General features: G+C 42.4%; 1 long non-coding RNA gene across 1 annotated transcript in view; it reads right to left on the bottom strand.

Annotated features, from left to right (window-relative positions):
• Window positions 1-964: 964 nt before the first annotated feature.
• LOC146869543 (uncharacterized) overlaps window positions 965-13,668 on the bottom strand; it is a 102,372-nt gene continuing 89,668 nt past the window's right edge. The window contains exons 2-4 of the long non-coding RNA XR_014981438.1: window positions 3,352-3,450; window positions 2,568-2,696; window positions 965-1,343 (exon numbers count right to left, since the gene is read on the bottom strand). This is a non-coding gene — a long non-coding RNA (uncharacterized LOC146869543). The remainder of the gene's footprint in view (window positions 1,344-2,567; window positions 2,697-3,351; window positions 3,451-13,668) is intronic.

Here is a 13,668-nt window from a genome sequence, read left to right on the forward strand (position 1 = left end):
AGTCTTTCACTCATCTCTTTGCTACGTCTTGTCACTCGTGGATTTAGAGTACCTGAAAGTGACTGAGCCATCCTCATTTCTTGGAAACTTTGTTCTTTTTTTAAAATTTCCAAGAAATGAAAAAAGTTTGGATGACTCCTACCAATTGATTTATTAAACGAGTTATGCCATCATTCGATGGAATTGTTTGTCTTTGCACCTCCCTCTAAGCAAGTTAAGTAGCAGTTCCACCACTCAATGGGGAACCTTGGCTTCCTCCGGCAACCTGACCTGCTAAGATTACCAGGTTCCCTCAAAATAATTTAAAATAGGTGCCAATTTCTCTTCATTTGCTATAAAATAATCTGATTGAACAATTGCAGTGTAGAAGTCATCTACAAAATCAGGAGGAATAAAACACAAAGCTTTAAGTTTTTTGAGTTCATATTGTAGTTTGCTGTCTGACACATAATCCTCTGCTAAGGATGTTTTCTGAATTTTTCTCCAATACGCCTGGGAAAAGTGCAAAAAACATCCTTGAGTTTGGGTTTCTGGATATAATTTAATAATAGTATTTATCATTTGTATCTCAAAATCAATAATTACTTTCCTAGGACTTTTGTTGAGAGTTTTGGTTTTTATAACTGATAAAAACTCAGTGTAAGTGGAAGATTGTCTGTCAGGCAGCAATCCAAATACTAAGAGGACAGTTGTGCTGTTAATATTGCCATGAATAGTATACATTTGGTTAAAAGGATGGGGTGTGGACTTAAAAGTGCCATCCATCATCCAAATTTCAGTATTTTCAAAGGTGGCCAAATTACGTGTTGTAGAGAAGATTAGAAGACGTTTTTGTGGATTATTATTATCATGTAAAAGAAAAGTTTCATTAGTAAAAGTCACATTCAGTTCCGGGGGGATGTTAATATCGGAGAAGGTTTGTGGTTTTATTGCGTGTGGATTGATGGCCTGTTGTGTTCTTTGGATCATGCGCCTTAAATTGGGGATTGAGGGCATATTACTGGCAACATGCATGGGGATGTTTTGTGCAACTTCCCGTAAAACTAAGCCACAGGGTTCATTGGAGGTGGCAGCCAAAAATATAATCTGCTGTAGATTTTCCCTTACTTCAATCTCCATTGCAGAGGCAGAGTGATTATGCTCTGTGGACCTCTCCACTATGTCTCCCAGAGTAACCACTCTGCCTTTGCAATGTGATGAGAAATATTCTACGCACCTTCAATGACTCCTGGGCTCAGTTAAACGATCCTTACAGTGAATGTAGCCACCAAATTTCAATAATCTGTTACCCCGCTTTGATTGTACGTAACTTGCTTGGCGACTTGAATTTTCAGTTGATGATCCTGTAAATAAAGGATGATAAATTAGTATACATTTTTTAAATATACAGGTGCTTTCTTTTACAGAAGATTTGTGGTACCTAAATTTATTTGCAAAAAAAAAGATTATTTCAAATTTTCAAATGGATGCAAGATAAAGTTAAAACAACTGATTTAAAACTGAAAACGGACACTAAAACATAACTGTTTTCACGCATATTCATTAACACACATGCATTTTAACGCGTGCGTTGTTACTACTAATAGTCTTCAACACGTATAAATTTACTAAGAGATGCGTATCTTTTTAAAGAAAAAATCAAAAAAGGGGGGGTTGGGAGGGTCTCCCCCCCCCTCCCACCCCCCAAAAAAAAATAGATAAAAAAATAAAAATCTGTTTCAGTTGCGATGTGGAGGTAATTTGAAACGGAAAGACACTTCCACTTTATTACATGTGACGCAGGGAAGGGGTATTACATAAAAAAAAAATGAGCTGGAGAGGGGAGGGCGAATGTATTTGGAAAATTGTCTTTGGGGACATAGCTCTGCCCCTGAAGTGTGGTGTTAGCTGTTAAACTACTGAAAAAATGTCATATGTGGAAAACGGTTATGCAATGGTGTCTTATCCAAGCCTACATGGGCAGGCATCGGAGATTACCTTTATCAAAAATATGCCTTTATCAAGTATGACTTATCAACAAAAAAGCGTTGTAAAGATATGCGAGGTAAAGGCATTTTCATGGTAAAGGTTATGCATGGAAATAGATTTCACGTTGCAACGCATGCGTGGTTAAGGTATAATTAAAAAAGGTGGGTTGGGGGGGTTTCCCCCCCCCAAAACCAAAAAAAAATCATGACCTTCCAAAAGGGTCATGAAGTTGTGAAGTAAAGGCATGCGTTGTGACGGAATGCATATTACAACACTGGAATGTTTGGAGCTCCATTGTAGACAATGGAGTGCTCCAGGCTTCTAAGGGCCGGTAAAGGCACGCAAAGCAGCATTCCAATTTCTTACAAAAGCATTTGTTTAATTTGTTAGAACATTCTGCCCTCTAGTGGCAGAATGTTCTAATAGCCTTATAGCCGTTCGTAGCAGGGCTATACTGCTATTAAAGTTCCACTGCTTTTGTTAAAGTCCCTCACCTTCGACGATGCAGCGGGCCTTTAATAGCCGGTACAATATCTGAGATAAACAAGAGTTAATTATAGAATTTTTTTACAGGTTAATTAAAATGTTTAGTATTGTACCTGAGGATTGCATTTCTTTGTTCTTCTGTGGTGAAGTTTGATTCTCAAAGGTATTGATGGAATCGCTGCTTTACTTTGTAATCTCTTTTCAAATCTGATCGGATTTCTAGGTGTATGTTAAAGAGGTAGCTGCAATGACAAGTTTAAAAAAAAAAAGGTTAGAATAGTTTATTTAAAATAGTAGGTAAGTACACAGCGGAGTAGCAATAAAAAAATCTGGCCCCCAGACACTGACCAACACCCTACCTGAGGTAAGTAGCCTGTGGAGTAAGACTAGTTAATCTCGCCCCCAGACACTGACAAACACCCTCCGTGAGGTAAGTACGCAGCGGAGTAGCAATAAAAAATCTGGCCCCCAGACACTGACCAACACCCTCCCTGAGATAAGTAGCTGTTGGAGTAACAATAAAAATAATCTGGCCCACAGACATTGTCCAAAACCTACTTTGAGAAAAGAACCCGGTGATGTAACAATAAAAAAAATAACTGGCCCTCAGACACTGACTAACACCTTCCCTGAGGTAAGTAGCCGGCACAGTAAGACTAATCTGGCCCCCAGACACTGACCAACACCCTACCTGAGGTAAGTACCCAGCGGATTAACAATAAAAAAAAAATGGCCCACAGACACTGACCAACACCTTCCATGAGGTGAGTGGCTGGCGTATTAAGAGCAGTTAATCAGGAATAGAAAAATGAGCTCACAGAAAAAAAGTTAGATTGTTCCATTACTAGTAGTTTTAACAAATATTTAAGGCAAATAAAAATGTTGATTCATTTGTACCTGAAGATTCAATGATTTGTTCATTCATGCAAATGAAGCTTTAAGCAGATCTTCCTTCTACCAGTTGATGGATAATGGTAAAGGTTCTCAATGAGATATCTGGTTAGTAAAACAAAAACATAACATATTTTAAAAATTTTATTTAGATACATTTCATTTCTTTGATCTAACATATTTAGAAAAGTTAATATATGTTGACCAACACCTTCCCTGAGGTAGAGTAAGACTATTTTATATGGCCCCCAGACACTGACCAATATCCTACCTGAGGTAAGAACCCGACGGAGTATCAATAAAAAAATAACTGGACCACAGACACTGACCAGCAACTTCCCTGACGTAAGTACCCGGTGGAGTAACAATTAAAAAAAACTGGCCCACAGACACTGACCAACAACTTCCCTGACGTAAGTAGCCGGCAGAGTAACAAAAAAAAATTACTGGCCAACAGACACTGACCAACAACTTCCCTGATGTATACTCTTACTCAGCGAAAATATTTCAAGGAAACTGACATTTTAAAACATGCATACTTTTTCTTTCAAATTAATGACCAGATGAACTTGTCACTCTCCACAGATAATTTCTGAAAAGTATCATTAAAAAAATTAATTATTGTAAAACTTTAATGTTAATTTTATATGCTTGGATAGCAATGATTGTTTATTTAAACGTGTACTTACTTTAGACACTAGATGGCAGTGACGGTCAAAATTAGAGTCTGCTTTCTCGAGTCGCACACAACAGTCTGAACTCTCTAGATGGCTGCAGACTAATGAACTTAAAATGGTGGACGGCCCTTTATATATCTTTTTAGAGGGTCAACGATAATTTTAAATAAAATAAGTATTAGAAACCACTTTAAACATCATTTAAGTATATGACTAAAAGTGTAATTTAAAATTATTTTTCAAATTTAATAAGTGACCTTCTTTGAAAAGATTTAGCGCCATCTTGCTTGGGGACCAGTGGAGGGTCATTGAAAGTGACAAAAGACAGACACTTATAAAATAACCACATCATATTTTTTAGCCAATCAATGTCATTGTGATGTTTTGTTCATTTTACGTGCTGAAGCGATTTGCATATTGAATGAGTGGTAGATTACTTCGTAGAGGAAAGCTGCGTGGTGAAGACACTTGTGAAGTAAAATTTGCGTGGTAATGCCATGCTTGAATGCGAGGTAAGAACATATATTCGTGATGACCTGAGACCTGCGAGAGAAAGTAATCTTGAAGTGCATTGCCGCCAAACACAAAATGCCGGCACGCACTAACGACGCAGTACCGGATGGCTGTGGGCGGGTTGCTGCATCAGGCCCGGTTCTAGCGGGTGGGCCAGGTGGGCCAGGCCCACCCAAACAGGAGCTTTGGCCCTCGCAGTGAGGGCTTGAAGGCAGGCGCGCAATGCCATGGCGCTCAAAGGGCTTCAACCCCCTGTCGTGTGTGTGCGCCCGGGCCGAGACACCTTCCCGGGCGCACACAGAGTTTTTGAGATTATCGCAGACCATTTACATGTTAACGAGGCTTTGTTTATTTTGTCACCCCTTCTTCTCCACATGGCGAAAGGCGACAAATCCTTTCTTTGACAGGGTAACCGTTGCCTACTGTCCTGCTGGGTGGCTATTTTGTTTCCTCTGCAGCGCAGGAGAAAAGAAGTTTGTTTATTCCTACTCACCTCTTCTGACCCCTGCAGCAGTTTATCACATCAGGCTGTGACACAAAGTTTGACTAATGGAGTAGGTAAGAGAATGTGTTCCAATTTGTTTTTCTTTTCAAAATCTGCACAGGCCCAGCAGGGCACATACATCGTGTGTGCTTCATTTAAACAGTTTTTATCATTATCATGGCCGATGCAGGACAACAATAAGACAATAAAAGATGCCCAGATAACGCTGGTGATGAATGATCCTGCTGGAGAGCAATCATTTGTCTGTCAGTAGTTTTTAAATGCAGATGAACTGCATTTTATGTGGAAGCTCAGTGGGTTACTGCCTTTGTCACAGAGATCCTTTTGTTACTTGCAGTTCAGAAGTTACAATCCTAACATAGGACAGTGACCAATGAACTGGCACCAAAGAGCTGCAAACAAACATGAATGGTATAGTTAGAACTTGGCTTTTTTTGTTTTGTGATATAGGGGCAGATGTATCATTTTAGCAGTTTGCGAGACTTTAATAGTGATTTTTAGCGAATCGCTGTTAAGGACTCGCAAAATACTATGTAGATAGGAATTCCTTAATTGCAAATCGCAAATTGCGATTCGCAATTAAGGAATACCTTCCCAATCATTCCTATGGGCCTGGAGGCCGTTAGGAATGAATGGGAAGACATTCGCAATTTGCGAGTACACATTAGGTACTCGCAAATTGTGAATGCAATTTCAAGGGTGCAAGGGTGTCAAAAGGACACCCTGTAGCACCCCTGAAATATATATGCGTGCACATATGGTGCACATACATGCCCTAAGGACATGTATGTGCGCCACATGGCACTTTGAAAAATGTATAAAAGTGCATTTTTCAAAGAAATCACAAATTGCCACCAACTTGAAGTTGGTGGTAATTTTTGATTTCTTACGGGTGCTTCCTGCATTGCGATTCCTTAAAGGCATTCGCAAAATAAGGAGTCAGAAATTTTGCAATTACCTATTTTGTGAGGGCCTTTTGGGATGATACATCCCAAAAGGCTTTTTCCCATTCGCAGAATCAGCCCGTTTGCGAACATGAAAAGGGCTTCATACATCTGGCCCATAGTTAGAACTTCCTCAGTCTTTCATTATTATAAGTATGTTTGGGCAGATATACATTTTTATCAGTAAAGCTGACCCCCAACCACTAGAGTACTCTTTAAATCCTGAGTTTGTGCTTCTCCAGACCAAACCACCAGTATGGATGACGTGATTCATACACCCTGTAATCCTCATTGGCTTATGTGACATTCCCCGTAGACTGATTTACACACTTGTATGATTCGTTGTCTCTGTATAATGTGTGCGTGGTGTAAAGTACTGACACACTACACTGATATGAGTAGCGCTATACAACAAATGAAATGCATATGAAAGAGGGGCTACATAAAGATGAGGGGCACTGTTGGAGGGTGGCAGTGAGGGAATCCGAGGAAGAGGTCATGGAGTGGAGGGGGGAGCTAGGAAGAGATGAGGAGCTCTGGTGGAGGGTGGTAGTGAGGGAGTCTGAGGAGGAGGTCATGAGGGGGAGGGGCTCCAGAGAGATGAGAGGCACTGGTGGAGGGTGGCAGTGAGGGAATCCGAGGAGGAGGTCAATAGGGGGGCCATGGAAGGATGAGGGGCACTGGTGGAAGGTGGTAGTAAAGGTATTTACGGAGAAAGAGGTTATTGGTGCGGCGCCAAAAAAGACTTTCGCATCAGCGCTAAAGCCGGCCCTGTCATGGCCTTTCTGTTTTTGTTTATTTAATTAGCAGTCAGGTCATAAGAGCTACTGTGGAACATACTTTAAAGTGCGTGCTAATTATATTTACTGCTATATTCAATGTTTTAAGTTTGAAGGTGATTTTACTAATGTTTTTACCGGGAAAAATGAAAGTGGAGCCCGATATGGGGCTGGAGCCTAAGGTCAGCTGTGAGATAAGGTGCACTGGAGAGGAGTAGTGGATAATCAAGCCTGTAAGGGTAATCAAGCCTGTAAGGGAGTGCGTTGCAGAGTCCGGGGTCAGGTGGAGGTAGTAATGAAGAGGGGGTCACTTGCCTGATACTCCCACCTCAGAAACCTCCTCTTCCCATCAAAGGAACATTACATGGAAAAAACACTTTTTGAGAGTGATAACTTTAGAAAGAGATTTGGAAAAGAGTGTGTTTTACTGGGCCTTGTAAGACTAAGAAACGATAAAGGAGGGCCCTGAAGCAGGCCTGCCTAGACATTTGTATTTGTATCGACATGTATAAAGCGCGCTGTAACCCCACGGGCTTCCTGGCGCTAAGATACTAGTAAGATGCTGGCGGGTAAGCAGTGTGGCAGAGCCAGTGATTATGCTCTAGGGAAGAGCCAGGTCTTGGCTTTCTTTCGAAACTTCAAGGGAAGGCTGTCCCAAAGGCGGGCAGCTGCCACGCCAAACGCTCATCCCCCCATTGTAGATCTCTTTATCCTCGGGATTTGACCAGGTTGGCTGAGGATGATCATAAGCTGCGCGCCGGTGAGTACCACCTGAACATCCTCTGCTGAGGTTTAGGTCCAAGTCTATTTAGGGCTTCAAAGACAATGCACAAAGACTTGATCATTATCCTTTGGGTCACCGGAAGCCAATGCAGCTCCGCTAACGCCCGAGTTGTTGATGACCGGCGTGGTCTTGCCAATGCAAGCTTCGCTGCTGCCGCCTGAATTCTCTGGAGCCTCATAATCAAGTAACTCGGGGACTCCAGTAGCAAGGCGGTACAATAATCCAGGAGGCTCAGGATAGCACTCCTAACCACTGTAGCTCTGGCCTGGGAAGGTAGCAGTGGCAGCACCTTCCGGAGACCTCTGATAGGAGTGTAGCAGCTTCCAACCAGCCTATTGACATGGGATTGCAGATTCAGCTTATCATTGAAGCTAACTCCCAGATTGCGTACCGTACTCATGGGTACCAAGGGGGCATCTTTGGGGATAGGCCAGAAGTCATTCGATAAAACTGGCGGAACTCTGCCCACCCCACAGTGCAGAATCTCCGTTTTGTCGTTGTTAAACTGTAATGAGTTGTTTCTCAACCAACTCACCGTTATGGAATGTTTGTTGGGAGTCATATATGCGACAAATCGAGCCCGCAGTGGCCCACCCAAATGCACCCTTGGCCCACCCAAATAAAATTTTCTGGAGCCGGGCCTGTGCTGCATACAGGCATCAAACAGCAGCTATGAGCAGCGAAGAAGGAAAGACGTAATAAAGGATTTCACTGCTCCACCGTGCGTCTCCAACAAAACGGTAAGATGCGCGAGCCAAATTTTAAAACAAAATGGAGCATGCGGGTAAACTGCCAATGTTGCTCCACTTGACCAGTCACAGTAATCATTACAAATATGATAAAATAAGGCAAAGTGTTCGTTCGGCCCAAATTACATCAGAAGACTGTACAAATCCAATGAGCAGGCAACACGCCGTATAAAAAGGTATGTCTCAATAGATGAGCCAAATTCCAAAATAAACTTGAGCAAAACAGTTTTACCTGCCTTCGTGCAGGTGAGGCAAATGGGCAGACAGCTCTGTTAGATTAGCCCAGTGTGTAGCGATTTCCGCTCCATTGCAGACAACAAATAAGCTTGTAGACACCGAACCTGTAAATCCTTGAAGAGACACACAGTCAACAAAACTTCCTCTGAATAGCTTCCAGATGCAGGTTCCCAGAAGCATGAAAACTCATAGAACAGGTATCTCCCTTCTTGCTCACACATCCAGATGACAATGCAGGTTGACAGGCTTGCTGAGCTGTTGACATTCTTGCTGTGTATGTACAACAAATGGGTGCAGCATAACACTCAGATCAAATGTCCTTGAACATCTCAAGGTGCGCAGCGTTCGAATTAGAGATGACTTGTAAAATGTCAAAAATTATGATGCTTACTTCCCTTGAAGGTCCAGTTCTTGTAGATGTGTCCAGAAGAAACAGAGTACAGCACGCTTGGGCTGGCGCTGTCCGATGTAATGGACACTGGTGGGGCTGCAAGGCGAGCTGTTCCAGTTTCTTTTGTTTCCTTTGTGGCTCCTTAGTTTTCAAAACACCCTCTTGAATGACAACTTTCGCTGTATGTATGGTAACCCTGGGCGTAGTGGGCGTAGTGGGGCTACGTGGAGCATCGCGTAGTGTGGCCAAATCTATGCACACTCGCACACTCCGCGTAGCCCCACTATGCACCGCCCGCCCTCATTTTAAAATAACTTAAAGTATTTAAAAGTAAGAAAATATCTTATCTGAGGTGCGGCGTCCCGGGGCTCCCTCTTCCTCCTTCAGCGGCAACTTCTTCCTCACAAATGCGCATGCGCGGGCGCCCGCGCATGCGTATTTCTCTCAAGAAATGCACGGGTGTCCGCGCATGCGCATTTGTGAGGAAGAAGTTGCCACTGAAGGAGGAAGAGGGAGCCCCAGGATGCCGCACCTCAGGTAATACATTTTCTTACTTTTAAATACTTTAAGTTATTTTAAAGTGTGGGTGGGCGGGAGGCGGGTGGCGGGCAACTCTGCTCCACCGTGGCGTGTGCGTAGCGCTGCCTGCAGGCAGCACTACGCACACTCCGTGGGCGGAGCGGAGCACTACGCCCACCATTAATGTCTGGCCTCTTGTGACCCATTCTTTTTGCATTTTTTGTGTCTCTTGTCTGCGCATGTAGACTGTGAAGCTTCTTCCCAACATGTTGTAAATGTCATCTTCAGCTTCCTTCAGACCAACTGTAGAGCGTGAGCAAGTCTCCAACTCGTCGCCAAAAATAATGTAATAGCACAGTTCACGCTGGTAAGATGTTGATTAAGTGGGTTTATTGAAGTAGATCCTAATGTACAGTAGATCCAATACAGCAGCCCCACCAGGAGCAGCCTGCCTGCTGCTCAGCCCATCCACCAACTGTCACCACTCATACCATTCACCCAGGCATCCCACTCATGGCCCACACACCAACATTCCACACACAACACTCACACTGGCTGAGCAGCGAGGAACATGATAACAGAGAACATTATAACAACATGAAGATACTACAGACAGTTTTAAATGTTCCTTCCTCTCCACCGCCCCAATCCCAGAGGAAGTGAGGCTGTCATCAAATATCACCATGAAATGTCGCCATATTATTAAGTTAAACTTTGAGGTGAGTGAGCCACTTAAAGCTCGAGCCAGACTTGAGCCTGAAGTGTGGCTCTGGCTCTGCTCCAGGTCCCATTGGAACATCAAGCCCATAACGAGCCGAGCTTTAATGTGGCTTCTGCCTGCACCCTCGCTCTACCTTCATCCACAAAAGTTAGAAACAAAGCATTACCATTTGAGTTAAAAAGGAGAGATTAATCAATAACCATTTAGTAGGTGATCTGTTCAAAGTGGTACCAGAAAACCTGGATTAATCGTGGCTTCCTCGCTTAACCAAAGTGTGTGATCTAAGGCAAATATTTTATTTTACCCATCCCTTTTTTCACTGTCACATATATGAAAGCACCTTTAAATACTTAAGTCCAGAATACCAGCTGTAGAAAAACCTATTGTGTTTGACTTAATAGGCTATTATCAATGATATTGGTTATACAATTTAGATGGCAAATGTTTTCCATACTCGGCTCTAAAGGCCAAGCCAAGCCCTTTGGCTCGGGCTTAGATTGCCCTGGTAATTTGTTGGCTCGTCCACCTTTACTTCAACTATGAGCTGTGGGCCGTTAATGGGGAGCAGCCATCTTCTATAGGGACCCTTCTTGCTGTACATTATCACCTCACTGCTCTTCCTCATCACAGTCCCTAACCTATGAGGATGAAACATGTCAAAGAAACAGATACCTGTGCCAGCTCTTCACACTGTAGGTGTGTTTTCTGTTTGCCTGGAGCAAAATCAGTATAGATTCTGCACTGAATAAATCTGTTTCTTTCTTTTTTTTATTTTTTTTACTTTTTTGCTTTACTTGGAGTCAACTTTGGTAGGGGGATTTGCTTCTGTTCATTCACTTATGAACTTCAATATGATTTCTTTAATATTTGTTATTATTTGTTTATCTTCTGCAACATGCTTCATTTGTTAAGTAATTAGTGCCAGGGCCCAAGATAATACACAGATGGCCACTGCAGATTGTAGTACCCACAGTCCCTTCCAACACTGCCAAATTCCAAACCTAGCCACACCTGTCCTACATATGTGGCAATTTGGTCTACACTGACCCAAAGTTTTAAGACTGGTATTACTATTTCTGTAATGGTATATTGCAATGGTTCTTAACCTTTGCATTCTGTGGTCCCCCACTTCAACATTACTTAACACTGAATCATTATTGGAATCCAAAGATCCCCACTGGGTTATTACTGGATGCTGGGGATGTCAGCCTAAACAATTTAGATGATTTGAACCGCAAAATTATACACAAAAATTGATGCAAGCATTCGCCAAACAAATACACAAATGATTAAATATTTTATATAATTCACAAATATATTTTAAAAAGGAACATTTTAATGGGAGGAAAGGGAACTTTTCTAAATTCAATGAGGCCACCCATTATCCATATTATCTTCTGTCTGATGACCTGGAGTGCTCCCATGGACCAATGTGAGAATACCAATTTAATTTTAGCCTCGAATTTCAAATTCCATCACGTTCGCAGAACTATTTTACATTTTGGTTCTTTATTTATAAACAATTTATCAATTTGTAAATTGCATTTAATTTTTCAAGCAGTTGTGAATCCCCTGTGCAGGCGTTGAAGACCTCCAGTGTCCCCTGTGTAGGATTTGCAGACCTCCAGGGTCCCCAGACCACAGGTTAAGAACCACTAGTATATTGAATTATTAAATACTTTGCTCTTATGTGGTGGACTGTCATAAATATGTGCCAATGTTATGAAATAAGTGCCGCTGCCGAGCCGCAGCAAACACTGGCACAAATTAAACAGTGATGCCCTTCAAGAGCCTGATTACAAGTTGGATGCAATAATTGTTCTCATGCTTTTTAAAAAAAATAGACTGACAGTGCCACCATGTGGTGGACTGTCATAACTATGTGCCAAATGTTATGAAATAAGTGCTGCTGCTGAGCAGCAGCAAACACTGGCACAAATCAAGCAGTGATGCCCTTCAAGAGCCTGATTACAAGTTGGATGCAATAATTTGCCCGTGCTCTGAGTTTTTAGGGAATAACATGCAGATATTGGTGCTTACCACACTCAAGTCAGCACGGTAAAGTATAAAGTGTGCACTTTTCCTCTTTTAAATTCTAGCAGGATTGACCTATTGAAATCTAATGACTATTCGGGTCTAAATCCAAATCTATTAATTGCAGCAAATATCACACAAATTGGCATTCAGGGGTCCTTTCTTGAGATTATCCCTTTTTCTAGGGGATCATGTGGGGGGTGCAGATGAAGGGCCGGTTTAGGCCAACCCTTTTTTATGGTTTACAAGTCTCCACTTGTTTAATCCTCCTCATAGCCCCTCCTTCCTTTTTGGTAACATCCCTTTTAGAGGGGAAGCGGCGTTTACTTCGCATGCGTTACTACGCATGCCGTTACTACGCGGTCGTTAGTACGACCGTTTTGTTACTTAGCATACCTTTACTTCGCAATTCGGAAGTACGAATTGCAGTAAGGGGGGGAAGGTGTTGGATTTAAAATCCAACACCTTCCCTAGTGTCCGCATAGACTGGAGTTGGAATAGTAAATGATACTATTCCAACATCCAGCACCCCCTTACTGCAATTCCTACTTCCGAATTGCGAAGTAAAAACGCGGTCGTACTAACGACCGCGTAGTAACGGCATGCGAAGAAAACGCATGCGAAGTAAAGTTATATATTCCTTTTACAGGGCTTAGAGGGGAAAGCTTCATTTTGTGTCGCAGAATACACACCCATCCCCGTCCCCGCCCCCCACTACCACCCCACCTTGGGTGTTGGAGTAGGCAGCAATTGTTTATATCATGACTTGATGAAGTTGCATGTTGCCCTCTCCACTTTTTGTTCAATACTCTTTGCAGTGGCCGAGCCAATCTGACACGCCCTGTCCGAGATGTGGTACCAGGAAATTAAATCTCATGGATGTGCAACGCAGCCCCGCAAAGTACCAAACTGAAAACTTGGCAGCTATGGCAACGGGTTACATGGCTGTGACCCTCAGCACGCGCCATTGGGTCCTATAATGAGAGCTATTTCAGCTGTACTTGTGATAGTTATTCTTCAGCTTGGGTTCATCTTATGTGTCTTTCTTTTACCTTTATTATTTTAAAAGTTGTTCAGTTCTTCTACAACCTGTGAAAATGTGCTGTGGCCTTTCAGGACTCTGAGCAAAAATGCTATAGAGCTTTGTTGTAGAGTTGAGTGACTAGAGTAGAGTGAGTGTGTCTGAGGCTACCTTGGCATGATAGTATTTGAGGATTGTCCTCTCATGACCTGAGGCCCTTGTGGCCTCATGGATAAGGTGTTTGATTGTTGATGAGAAGATTCTGGGTTCCAGTACCTTTGATGTCCTGTTTGTTTGTCAACTTCTAGCTCTGTGTATTGGACATGCTAGAATGCTCTGATTAATGTCCAATTTACTGAAAGGGTCATTTCAAGGTCTGTGACATTGCATTAAACCTCCCTGTGATATTTCTTGCTGGGTCACCTTCTTACTGTACCAGCTGTGGTACA

This window comes from Triturus cristatus, chromosome 1_1, assembly GCF_964204655.1.
Source record: "Triturus cristatus chromosome 1_1, aTriCri1.1, whole genome shotgun sequence".
NCBI lineage: Eukaryota > Metazoa > Chordata > Amphibia > Caudata > Salamandridae > Triturus > Triturus cristatus.